At 38.3% G+C, this 12,753-nt stretch overlaps 1 protein-coding gene across 1 annotated transcript in view; it reads left to right on the forward strand.

The window, feature by feature from the left end:
* Positions 1 to 790: 790 nt before the first annotated feature.
* Positions 791 to 12,753, forward strand: part of LOC106094454 (uncharacterized) — a 66,341-nt gene continuing 54,378 nt past the window's right edge. The window contains exon 1 of the mRNA XM_059367042.1: positions 791 to 1,271. The gene's annotated coding sequence lies outside the window, so the exon portion shown is untranslated. The remainder of the gene's footprint in view (positions 1,272 to 12,753) is intronic.

Consider the following 12,753-nt stretch of genomic DNA (forward strand, 5'->3'; position numbering starts at 1 on the left):
TCAGCCGTTTCTTAATCTATACGGAACAATCAAACAAACCGACAAACATACATACAAACACAAATTCATTTTTATATATACGATTTGCAAATTCTAGTTAAAAATCCTATGCAATCATGTTTTCATATTGCACACTGCTTACCAACAATTATGACTTTTTTTGCTCCCTTTTGATGTTCGCTAAAGGTTCTGGAAAATGCACTCCTCCTCATTTGAATTACTTTATCGTGTTCTCTTCCATGTACTTTTCGTGAGCATTGGTAAATACTAATACTTACCAACAACGTATCAACATATTTTTGGAGCTTTCTTTGCAGCCTTTTGATGTTCGTTAACGGTTGATCAAAAGCAAGCTCATCACTTGAATTAGTTCATCGTGTGCTCTTGGATCGTTAAGATGTGCGAATTCTAATTCTGTTTCGGTGAATGCTTTTCGGTTGTGAAAAATTGTTTAGTTTTAGAAAAGTGTCTTGCATTAAAAAATATTAATGAAAAATAATCAATCGACTGTATGCATTAACAATGTGTAGCAAAAATCTAATTATCCCGTACAACAAAATTATGGGTTTCTACAATTGCAAATTATAGTTAAAACTCTAAAGAGATGGCAATCCTAGAATTGATTGTTTTTTTCATCTTGCCCACTTCATACCAACAACGTACCAACATATTTTTGGGGCTTGCTTTGCGCCCTTTTGATGTTGACTTACGGTTGATCGAAAGTCAGAGCTCCTCTCTTGAATTAGTTCATCGTGTGCTTTTGGATCGTTAAGATGTGCGAATGCTAGTTCTGAGTCGGTAAATGCCATTCGGTTGTGTTGTGAGGTTGTGAAAAAGTATTGAGGTTTTGGAAAAGTGTCTTGCATTAGAAATGTAAAGAAAATATCTATTGTATTTATTTTGTTGTAAGGATGGAAACAAAAAATATTAGTTTATACTACGAAAAGTTGCATTATTCTTATGATATGCGTGTGTGCTAAGTGAAACCCAATGGCTTCCATTTTGCTTCATTTAATAAAAAAGTGTGTGTGCAATGAATTTGCAGTGCCTGAAAAAAGAATGAGAGCAAAATTTTGAAGAAAATAATAAAGAGAAGAGGGGAGAAAAAGCTATATTTCAAAAAGCTTTTAGTTCACTACACTCTGCAAACAATAGCTGAAGTGCTTTTCAACATCAACATCATCTATAACTCGCTGTTGGTGTAACCCATAACAAAAGTCCGGATAATGGTTTCTGCCACGACTAGATAGCCAATAGAACAGTAAGCAAAGGTGAGTTATTCAAATAGTTGATAATAATATAAATGTTCATCCTAAAATCATGCTTTGAAAATTAATGATAATTTAAATTGTGGTATGCTAAATCGCCGCACCAAAGATGTCGCTATTCATATAGTAGAATCAAGTGGACTCATTTATACAGTACTTCCGATGTGAAGATATTACGCCATAAAAAGATTAGTTGACCAAAATTTGGGCTCGCCATGCTTGCCGCCAGCGTTATGGACATACTATGGACGCTTAAAGATTTTTGCTGTTAATCACTTTTTCGGAATGAATCGAAACTAAATGGATTTAAAAATTTTTTTTTTGTTGATAAAATTTAATACAAATTTAGTTTTTAGAACAGATTATTTTGACTAAGGTGAATTTTAACATTATTTTGATTTGGGGAAGATTTCATTGCAATTCTTCTTTAAAGAAAATTTCATTGTATTTTGCCTTTCGGGAAAATTCCTTTGAATTTTGTTTTTAGAAAAAAATGTTATCAGTTGAGAAATTTTAATTAAAATTTTATATTTAGAGAATATTTTAATGAAATTGTGTCGATGTGGACATATTTGGTCTAATGTGAACTATAATCGGTTTCGATACCGGTTGGTATCTGCTGTTAACTATACTTGGTTCAGATATAAGGTTAAACCCCTAAGTCGGTAGATCGGTCTTTATAGCAGCTGTATCCAAGTGTGGTCTTATGTGGACCATACTCGGTTCAGATAATGGGTTGCCCAATCGACTGCAGTAGGACGCAACTCACTGTTCTGAATTTCATTCGAATCGGGTAATAAATGCGCCTTTTATGTGCTTAGGCCCTAAATTATCAGATCCGTTTATCGGGCCGATGGGCCCAATCCAACTCATCGTTCCAAATCTCAACCAAATAGGATAAAAAATGCTCCCTTTACGCGCTTAATACCCTAAAACTGCAGATCGGTCTATATGGCAGTTATTTAAATGTAAAATTGACCCGGTATGATCCCTATTCGGTTCGGATATCGGGAACCGTATTACAACACACTGTTCCGAATTTCAGTGAAATCTGATAACAAAAGCGCCTTTTATGAGTTCAAGACCCTAAATCAGAGCATTCGTTCAAAACCTGCGTATTAAAGAAATAAGGATCTGTGCAAAATTTTAGTTCAATTTATCAATTTTTGAAGGCTGTAGAGCGATTACAACTGACGTACACATAGACCGACCGAAGGACGGCCAAACACATGGAAACTTTTAGAGGAGAGAGGGGACTGAGATCTGTTTTCGACTGCCTGACCCTGCCCTGCCCTGCAGGCGGAGATCCGGGCGACCACAGAATAAGTGAGGTGGTGTTAAGTTAACGCGAGGAAGTCGAGTGCGAACTTGTATGATTTAAATCGGCTCATAATCTGGTATAGCTGTCATGTATTCTTGAGCCAATACAGCGCGCAATTCTCATCCGATTTGGCTGAATTTTTGCATGAGATATTTTGTTATGACTTACAATAACTGTGCTAAGCAAATCGCTACATAACCTGATATAGCTGCCATATAAACCGATCTGGGATCTTGACTTCTTGAGCCTCTAGAGGGCGCAATTCTCATCCGATTTGGAAGAAATTTTGTACAACGGCTTCTCTCATGGCCTTCACCATACGAATCTAATATGATCTGAATCGATCAATAGCTTGATACAGCTCCCATATAAACCTATCTCCCGATTTTGCTTTTTGTGCCCATACAAGGCGCAATTCTTATCCGAATGAACTGAAATATTACACAATAGCATGTTCTTATTCAATATTCTTTGTTTGCCTAAAAAGAGATACTGCGCATAGTACTCGACAAATGCGATCCATGGTGGATGGTATATAAGATTCGGCCCGGTCGAACTTAGCACGCTCTTACTTGTTTTTGGGTACTTTTTTGTTCCTAAATGTCCAAAAGTTCAAAAACTTTTTTCGCATCCCAATTTAGGTTGCCATAGTGTACCTAAATTCCAAAATTCAAAGCTCTAGCTCAATTAACAAACAAGGTACCAGAAAGTACCAATTGGGGTACTAAACGTACCATTTTCCGAATTCTAATGCTATTTTGGGAAATGTTTGTCACCAAATCTTATTTTTTTTCGAGACGTTATTTAATCATAATTCCAGCCCCATCCGTTCGCACTGGGTAAAAAGTCACCATTTGGTACTATGTAGTACCTTAACGTACGAATATCACAAACCTCCGTCCTAAAGCGTGCCTACGATCCAAGACCCACATTCGTGCCAAATTTCATGACTCTAGCCGTTTCGGCTGGGCGTTGTTCAGTCAATCAGTCAGTCAGCAAATTAGTCAATCATGCGTCTTTTTATACTCACCACCGAAGGATGGGGGTATATTAATTTTGTCATACCGTTTGCAACACATCGAAATATCCATTTCCGACCCCATAAAGTATATGTATTCTTGATCAGCGTAAAAATTTAAGACGATCTAGCCATGTACGACCGTCTGTCCGTCTGTCTGTTGAAATCACGCTACAGTCTTTAAAAATAGAGATATTAAGCTGAAATTTGGCACAAATTCCTTTTTTGTCCATAAGCAGGATAAGCGAAGAAGATAGGCAATATCGGACTATATCTTGATATAGCCCCCATGTAGACCGATCCGCCGATTTAGGGTCTTAGGCCCATAAAAACACATTGATTATCCGATTTTGCTGAAATTTGGGGCAGTGAGTTGTGGTAGGCCCTTCGACATCCTTCGTCAATTTGGCCCAGTTCGGTCCAGATTTAGATATAGCTGTCATATGAACGGATCCTCCGATTTAGGGTCTAAGGCCCATAAAGACGCATTTATTGTCCGATGTCACAGAAATTTGGGACAGTGAGTTAAGTTAAACCCTTTGACATACGTCTGCATTATGGCACAGATCTGTCTAGATTTGGATAAAGCTGCCATATAGACCTATCTCTCGGTCTTAGGTTTTGGGGCCATAAAAAACGCATTTATTGTCCGATGTCGCCGCAATTGGGGACAGTGAGTTGTGTTAGGCCCTTCGACATTCTTCTTCAATTTCACTCAGATCGGTCCAGATTTGGATATAGTTGCCATATAGACCTATCTCTCGATTTAAGGTCTTGCGCTCATAAAAAGCACATTTATTGTCCGATGTCGCCGAAATTTGGTACAGTGAGTTGTGTTAGGCCCTTCGGCATCCTTCTTCAATTTGGCCCAGATTGGTCCAGATTTGGATATAGCTGCCATGTAGACCCATCCGCCGATTTAGGGTCTTAGGCCCATAAAAGCCACATTTATTATCCGATTTTGCTTAAATTTGGGACAGTGCGTTGTGTTAAGCCCTTCGACATCCTTCTTCAATTTGGCCCAGGTTGGTCCAGATTTGGATATAGCTGCCATGTAGACCCATCCGCCGATTTAGGGTCTAAGGCCCATAAAAGCTACATTTATTATCCGATTTTGCTTAAATTTGGGACAGTGAGTTAAGTTAAGCCCCTCGACATACTTCTGCAATATGGCACAGATCGGTCCAAATTTGGATATAGCTGTCATGTAGACCGATCTCTCGATTTAAGGTCTTGCTCCCATAAAAAGCGCATTTATTGTCCGATGTCGCCGAAATTTGGGACAGTGAGTTGTGTTAGGCCCTTCGACATTCGTTTTCAATTTGGTCTTAATCGGTCCAGTTTCGAATACAGCTACCATATAGACCGATCTCTCGATTTATGGTCTTGGTCCCATTAAAGGCGCATTTATTGTCCGATGTCCCGAAATTTAGGACAGTGAGTTAAGTTAAGCCCCTCGACATACTTCTGCAAGATGGCATAGATCGGTCCAGATTTGGATATAGCTGTCATATAGACCGATCTCTCGATTTTATGTTTTGGGCTCATAAAAGGCGCATTTATTGTCCGATGTTGCCGAAATTTGGGATAGCGGGTTCAGTTAAGCCCCTCCATATATTTCTGCAATTTGGTCTAAATCGATTAAGATTTGCATATAGCTACCATAAAGACCGATATCTCGATTTAAAGTCTTGGCCCCAAAAAAGGCCAAGTTTCATCAAAATCGGACAACGGAATCGAGCGTCAGGCGTAATGGGTTCAATTTTGTCTATAAAAATATTTATATAAATTTGTCTATAGAAAAAAATTAGGAAAATGTTGTTTGGGACAGATAGAGAGTTTCTCGCTGAAAGTTAGTCCTCAAAAAAAAAAAAATCATTAAAATGTAGTCTTAAGAAAAAATTTAATAAAATTTTTTTCTTTAAAAAATAATTTCGAAGAGTGCACGGCCCGTGCTAAAGTTTTGCCCTAAGAGAATATTACGCTGAAATTTTGTCTCTGGAAAACTAACATTAAAATTTTATTAGAAAAATGTCATTATAATTTTGTTTTTAATAAGAATTTCATTGCAATTTTGTCCTTAAGAAAAATAATTTTAAGGTGTCCCTGGCCTCAGCATTTTGTCATTATAAGAAATTTTAATGAAATTTGTTGTTTAGAATAATTTAAAAAAAAATTTTTTCTTAAGATAAAATCATTTTGGATGGGGCTGGGGCCCGAGAGCCCCCCTGGCTACGTCTCTGACACACCGTATTAACTTAACTCTTTCATATGGATAAGCATAGAGTGTTTTTAAATCGCCTCTGTCCAATTTGAATTACTACTTATTATTATAATACATTCGCATATAATATACATGAATATTGTTGATTGATTTGCGATAAGAACTTCAGCAATAACTCAATGAAATTTGTAATTGTTGAATTTTGCCCGAGTTCAGTTCATAACAAATTGCGGATAAAGTCACAACGCCTAATACGTAACCAAGTGAATCCCAGCTGAAATTCCATCATAAAATTAATTTTGTCATAAATTCACAAAAAAAAAAAAACGAAAACAAAAGCGGCACAAGATGAAATGGTTTTGGTTCATGACATTTCTTATCATTTGGATGGTGAATGGTAATTTGTTTGCCTCGCCAACAAATGCTAAGGTGATTTTCTACAACCCCAATCAAACACATACTGGCAAAGCGAGCCTATTTCGAGTTGCTACCAGATGTGCAACGGTGGATCATAGAGGCAGGTGTCGACACTAATAATGCATAAATGCATGCGTAAGAATTTTTGAAGTTTCTATATATAAGCAAAAATTGTGAAAAGTGAATTGTGAATAAGTTATTTAAATATAATTATGTAAAAAAAAGAAGAAAACATTTTTTTTATTATATTTTTTATTCGGTAGTGAACGTACATATGTTAGCAACCACTATAGGATAAGAGGATTACGATTGATCGCAGTAAAACTCAAAGACGTTAGAGCAATCTTTGTATATCTGTTTGTCTGTCCTTGCTACATCCTTCGAGGACAAATTTAATGTGTTGATGCAACATTTTGTTAGAAATTTGTGCTTTGTTTTTATATGGGTTATATTCTTGAACAGGCAAAACCAGACCATAATGGGAAACAGATGCCATACAGACGGATCTCCCGATTTAGGATTTTGAACCCATAAAAAAGGATTTCTCCAAAATTTGGATCAATTAGCAGTATTAAATCCCCCGCCACGATGTCATTCAGACACATCTCCCAGTTTAACATTTTGAACCTAGTTGCAATCCTGTTTCTAAACAATTTAAATCAGCGTCGGTTTTATCTATTTAAAAAAACAATTTGGAAAATATATACATATACAGCCTATTTGACACGAAGTGTTACCAATTCAAACGACCATATTTTCTGTGAAAACAATTTGTATTAATTCAAATGGCAAAAAAAAGCAGAAGTAATCTAAATTTCAGAATCAATTCACTTTTGCTCGATATGACCACTTTTCAACTTCACTACTGCTCTGAGTCGATAGAAACACGAGTTGCAAGCTGCTGGTAGTTTGGCCCATTCCCGTACAATTGCATTATTTACTGCATCCATATAATACTGTGGTATGCAAATAAAAATTTGCCATGAAAATTCCATTAAGAAACGGTGGCAAACTTCTCACACATCAATGAGAGATAAGGGTGCCGCAGTGCGACACCTCTTTGTGGAGAAGTTTTTACATGGCTTCCATACCAAATGGTACAGTACCTCCCAACTGTCGACAGCATTTGAAGGGGATGTTCATGATGTTCTCGCCAGGATTCGAACCCAGGCGTTTAGCGTTAAGGCGGACATGCTAACCTCTGCATTACGGTAGCCTCCACACCACTACTGTGGTACAGGATATTATACCTTTTTGCATCGGTTTGCATCGCTAAGGAGAAGAGCTTTTTTTCAGAATCAAAAAATTGCCAAAATTCATTGTTACTGTTAAATTGGTAAATATACCTCACATTTTTTTTTATTGAATATTCTGGTCGCTGCAAGGTGCAGGAACTGATCCATCGGCGGTGACCTTTGGTTATAAAGTCAGACTTAATTATTATACTTCTAGATATTTCAAGGTTTTACAAACGGAATGACTAGCTGAGTATACCCCCTTTCCTATGGTGGTCGGCATAAAAAAACAATAGCGATAAGCCTACTACTTTTGACAGCAAGTGCAGTTTTATGTCAAAGTCATTCATATGCATACATGGTCATAGAAGATTAAAAAAAATATTTTTTTTTGTTATAAAAGCATTGTGGCATAGGATTTTTTTTTTAATTTTTTTTAGCCAAAATCCGGTCAAAAATGCATACTTTATGCCCCATAGCAGCTATATCGAAATATGTTCCGACTTGGACCAAATTATATTAAGTACAAGTCATGGTTCAATTGTGTATAACAAAATATTGGTCTTTTTAGTGGCTATATCTAAAAATTAACCGGTCTGAACCATATACGACGCAGATGTCGAAAAGCCTAACATAAGTCACTGTGTCAAATTTCGGCGAAATCGGAGAATAAATGCGCCTTTCATGGCCCCAAAACATTAAATTGGTAGATCGGTCTATTGGCAGCCATATCCAAATCTGGACCGATCCGGGCCAAGTTGAACAAGGATGTTGAAAGGCCTAACACAACTCATTGTCCCAAATTTTGGCGACATCGGGCAGTAAAGGCGCCTTTTGTGGCCGCCAGACCTTAATTCGGGAGATCGGTCTATATGGCAGCTATATCCAAATCTGGACCAATCTGTGCCAAATTGAAGAAAGATGTGGCCCTTCGACATACAACACACTTTCCCAAATTTCAGCAAAATCGGATAATAAATGTGGCTTTTATGGGCATAAGAACCCAAATCGAAAGATCGGTCTATATGACAGCTATATCCAAATCTTGACCGATCTGGGCCAAATTAAAGAAGGATATCGAAGGGCCTAACACAACTCACTGTCCCAAATTTTAGCAAAATCGGATAATAAATGTGGCTTTTATGGGCCTAAGACTCTAAATCGGTGGATCGGTCTATATGGCAGCTATATCCAAATCTGAACCGATCGGGGCCAAATTGAAGGAGGATGTCGAAGGGGCTAACACAACTCACTGTCCCAAATTTCAGCAAAATCGTGGCCCTTCGACATACAACACACTTTCCCAAATTTCAGCAAAATCATATAATAAATGTGGCTTTTATGGGCCTAGGACCCTAAATCGGCGGATCGGTCTATATGACAGCTATATCCAAATCTGGACCGATCTGGGTCAAATTGAAGAAGGATGTCGAAGGGCCTAACGTTACTCTCTGTCCCAACTTTCAGCAAAATCGGATAATAAATGTGGCTTTTATGGGCCTAAGACCCTAAATCGGCGGATCGGTCTATATGGCAGCTATATCCAAATCTGGACCGATCGGGGCCAAATTGAAGGAGGATGTCGAAGGGCCTAACACAACTCACTGTCCCAAATTTCAGAAAAATCGGATAATCTAGGTGTTTTTTATGAGCCTAAGACCCTAAATCGGCGGATCGGTCTATATGGGGGCTATATCAAGATATAGTCCGATACAGCCCATCTTCGAACTTAACCTGCTTATGAACAAAAAATTAATCTGTGCAAAGTTTCAGCTTAATGTCGCTATTTTTAAAGACAGTTCCGTTATTTCAACAGACAGACGGACGGACATGGCTAGATAGTCTTAGATTTTTACGCTGATCAAGAATATATGAAAATGAATGTACCCCCAACCGTTGGTGGTGGGTATAAAAATGTTTAAAAAAATTTTTAAGTGCTGGGAGTTGACTCCTGAGCCGGAGTCGCGTCAAAATTGCTCGACCCGCAGCCCTGGTGGGTATCAAAAATTGGACACTGTCGCCAAAAATTCATGTTTACTTCTTGATAAAATTTCTGGGGATTATTCAGATAATGGGGTGTTTCCTAGTTAAAATAAACAGTCTTTAATAATTTTAATTCTTTCGATTTAAAAGGGGATTCCCAGCGAATATACAAATATGAACATTTTAACATTATTGTGCAGATTGTTTTTGATAATGTGTTTAATGGTGTTGAAAACTATGGAATTTTAGGAGGGGGCTTTGTTGAGTCCCTGACCACCAGATTTAACCTAACCAAAGTTAACACAACCGCTGTTGGTATATTTTGCGAATTCATTGCAAAATACAGGGAAAAAAATAGCTGATAACATTTTCATACAAATTAATGCAAAAATGCAGATAAAATGTAAAAATATAAACCATTATTAGATTAAGAACTAATTTTAGCTCTCTTTCTTTTCATACAATTATTTTCGTATCTTTCGAAGCGTTTTCTATGGATTTTGGCAAATTTTTGTTCTGTGGCTGTGTTATTGTCATTTTTAATAGCTATTAATAGGACATTTTTAATAACACGGAATTATTTCTGTCAAAATAAGAAACGGTGGTGTGTCAAAATAGGGTTTTTGGTTTACATTTTATCATCATATGAGCTTCGGATCTTGGTGAAAGTGGCTTGCGGCGATGAGGAATACATGTGCGATGCCATAAAATCCATGCGTTTGGGGCGCTGGGCCTGTAACCCGCCCCGGAAAACTATGCGTACCATAACGTTGACGACCTATCCAACGAAAAGAGGACCATGGTTTGCGGATCTGCACTTGGAATGTCCGCACTCTCTATAGAGAAGGTACAGTATACGCACTGCGGGTGTATTAGAGAAGTACAAGGCAGATATTACCGCCTTACAAGAAGTACGATGGATTGGGAATGGCGTCACTTCAACATCAAACGGTGACGAACTATACCATAGCTGCCATAACACGAGGCATGAATTTGGCTGTGGATTTTGACACTGCGCGAAAGCTGGACTAGTGTTGCCACTCAGGGAAATTATTTCCTAGCAAAATTTTTAGAAAAATCCTACCAAAACCTACCAAATGTTCTACAAGCCGAAGAGGTGGCCGTTTGGCATTCCATTTGGAACACATCAAACTATACATTTTTATACCCACCACCTAGCATACTAATCTAGTCATTCCGTTCGTAACACCTCGAAAAATATATCTGCGACTCCATAAATTATAAATATTCTAGATCGTCTCGACATTCGGAGTCGAACTAGCCATTGCCGTCCATCCGTCGAAACCACGATAGCAGCCGAACGCGTAAAGCTAGCAGCATGAAATTTTGTAAAGATATTTCTTTCTGATATGGATCGTTGTGGATTGCAAATGGGCCACATCGATTGAGATTTGGACATAGATATATAAACATATCCCCCGATTTGAATTCTTGAGCCCCTAGAAACCTCAATTTTTAATCAGATTTGGCTAAAATTTGGAATAAAGATTAGAGTTAAGACTTCCAACATTCTTGTCCAGTATGATCCGAATCGGTCTATAAACAGATATAGCCCCCATATAAAACGATCCCCGGATTTGACTTCTTCAGTCCCTAGAAGCCAGAATTTTCACCTGAAGTTTGGAACAATGACTTGAGTTATGACTTTCCACATCCATGCCAAGTATGATTCAAATCGGTTTTTAAACAGATATAGCCCCCATAGAAACCGATCCCCGGATTTGACTTCTTGAGCTCTGATGCTACTCAAGCCAAAACGAGGCATATAGAGCAACCCTGCAATCAGTAGCAACGCGCCAGATGAAGGAGAGGTATCGGAAGAAAAGGAGAGAGGAGAAACATCTATTCCGCAAAAAGAAGAAGGAAATGGAAATACGTGAGTGTGAGTTGAGATGTACAGGAATCAAAATGAAGTCCGGAAATTCTACCAAAGTATTAAACATGAAACCGATGGTTTTGGTGCAAGCACATCCTCCTGCAGAGACAAAGAAGGAAATCTGGTAAATGGCATAGATAGCATGTAGAGGATATGGAAAGAACATTTTAGCCAACTGCTAGTGTCCGACATTGGCGGCGAAGAGGATACCGCAGAACCAATCCCTGATGATGGTATAGAATATTTACTTCCTAGTCGGAATGAGGTCCAAGTAGCAGTGACCCCACTGAAAAACAACAAGGCGGCAGGAGCCGACGGGTTATCCGCTGAACTATTTAAGACCGGAAGCGACACGCTGATAAGGCGCAATCTGGCGGGAAAATAGCATACCCGATGACTGGAACCTCAACATACTATGTCCTGTACACTAGTAAGGAGACACGACGGAATGTGCCAACTACAGAGGAATAAATCTCTTCCCCATCGCATACAAAATACTCTCGAGCGTACTGTGTGAAATATTAAAACCTAAAGTGAATGAGACTCCTTTATGATAAAAGGCATTTCAAGCCATGTCTATGCGACGACATCGATATCATTGGTCTATCACCGGAAGTAGTAACTGCAGCCTTTGAAAGAACCGAAAGAGAGTCAGTGAAAATGGGTCTGCCAGGAGATTAGACGAAATGGATGGTTTCAACTCTCAAAACGCCTTGTACAACCAAGCAGATAAATAAAATAGAGAAAGTCGGGAACCACAACTTTGAGATAGCCAGCAACTTTATCTATCTCGGCACCGCAGTAACCGAAACGAATGACACCACTTTTGAGATAAAGCGAAGAATAATACCTGCAAACAGATGCTACTTTGGATAAAGTAAGCAGTTTAGAAACGAGGCATGGGTACTTGTGTGTGAGGCAGTGCTTGGGATATTTGAGAGAAAGATTCTTCGTAAAATATATGGAGAATATGCGTTAATGGAGAATATAGGCGTCGTATGAATCACAAGCTGTATGAGCTGTTGACGACGATATCAGAATGGATGAAGAAGTTCCAGCAAAGAAGTCTTTTGAAGGCAAACACGGTGGCACACGCAAACCCGGACAACCAAAAGCCCGATGGAAAGGTCAAGTAGTGGGAGACACCTCGAATGAGCGCGAAAGGTCGAGTCGATTGAAACGATATTCTACGTTCGGCTAGTGGAACAAATGTTATATCATAGCCAATTTAAGTAAAGTAAGATTCCTAAGCCAAATGACGACAAATATTGGTAGTCCAGTTTAATTATTTGGTAACTTTTAACGTTTTTCTAAAGATGATAAAAAGGAATTTTTCATAAATAACTCATAAAATATCGAAAGTGTGAGGCAGTCAGTTGTGCGTTCTCAC

This window comes from Stomoxys calcitrans, chromosome 4 (assembly GCF_963082655.1).
Source record: "Stomoxys calcitrans chromosome 4, idStoCalc2.1, whole genome shotgun sequence".
Lineage (NCBI taxonomy): Eukaryota > Metazoa > Arthropoda > Insecta > Diptera > Muscidae > Stomoxys > Stomoxys calcitrans.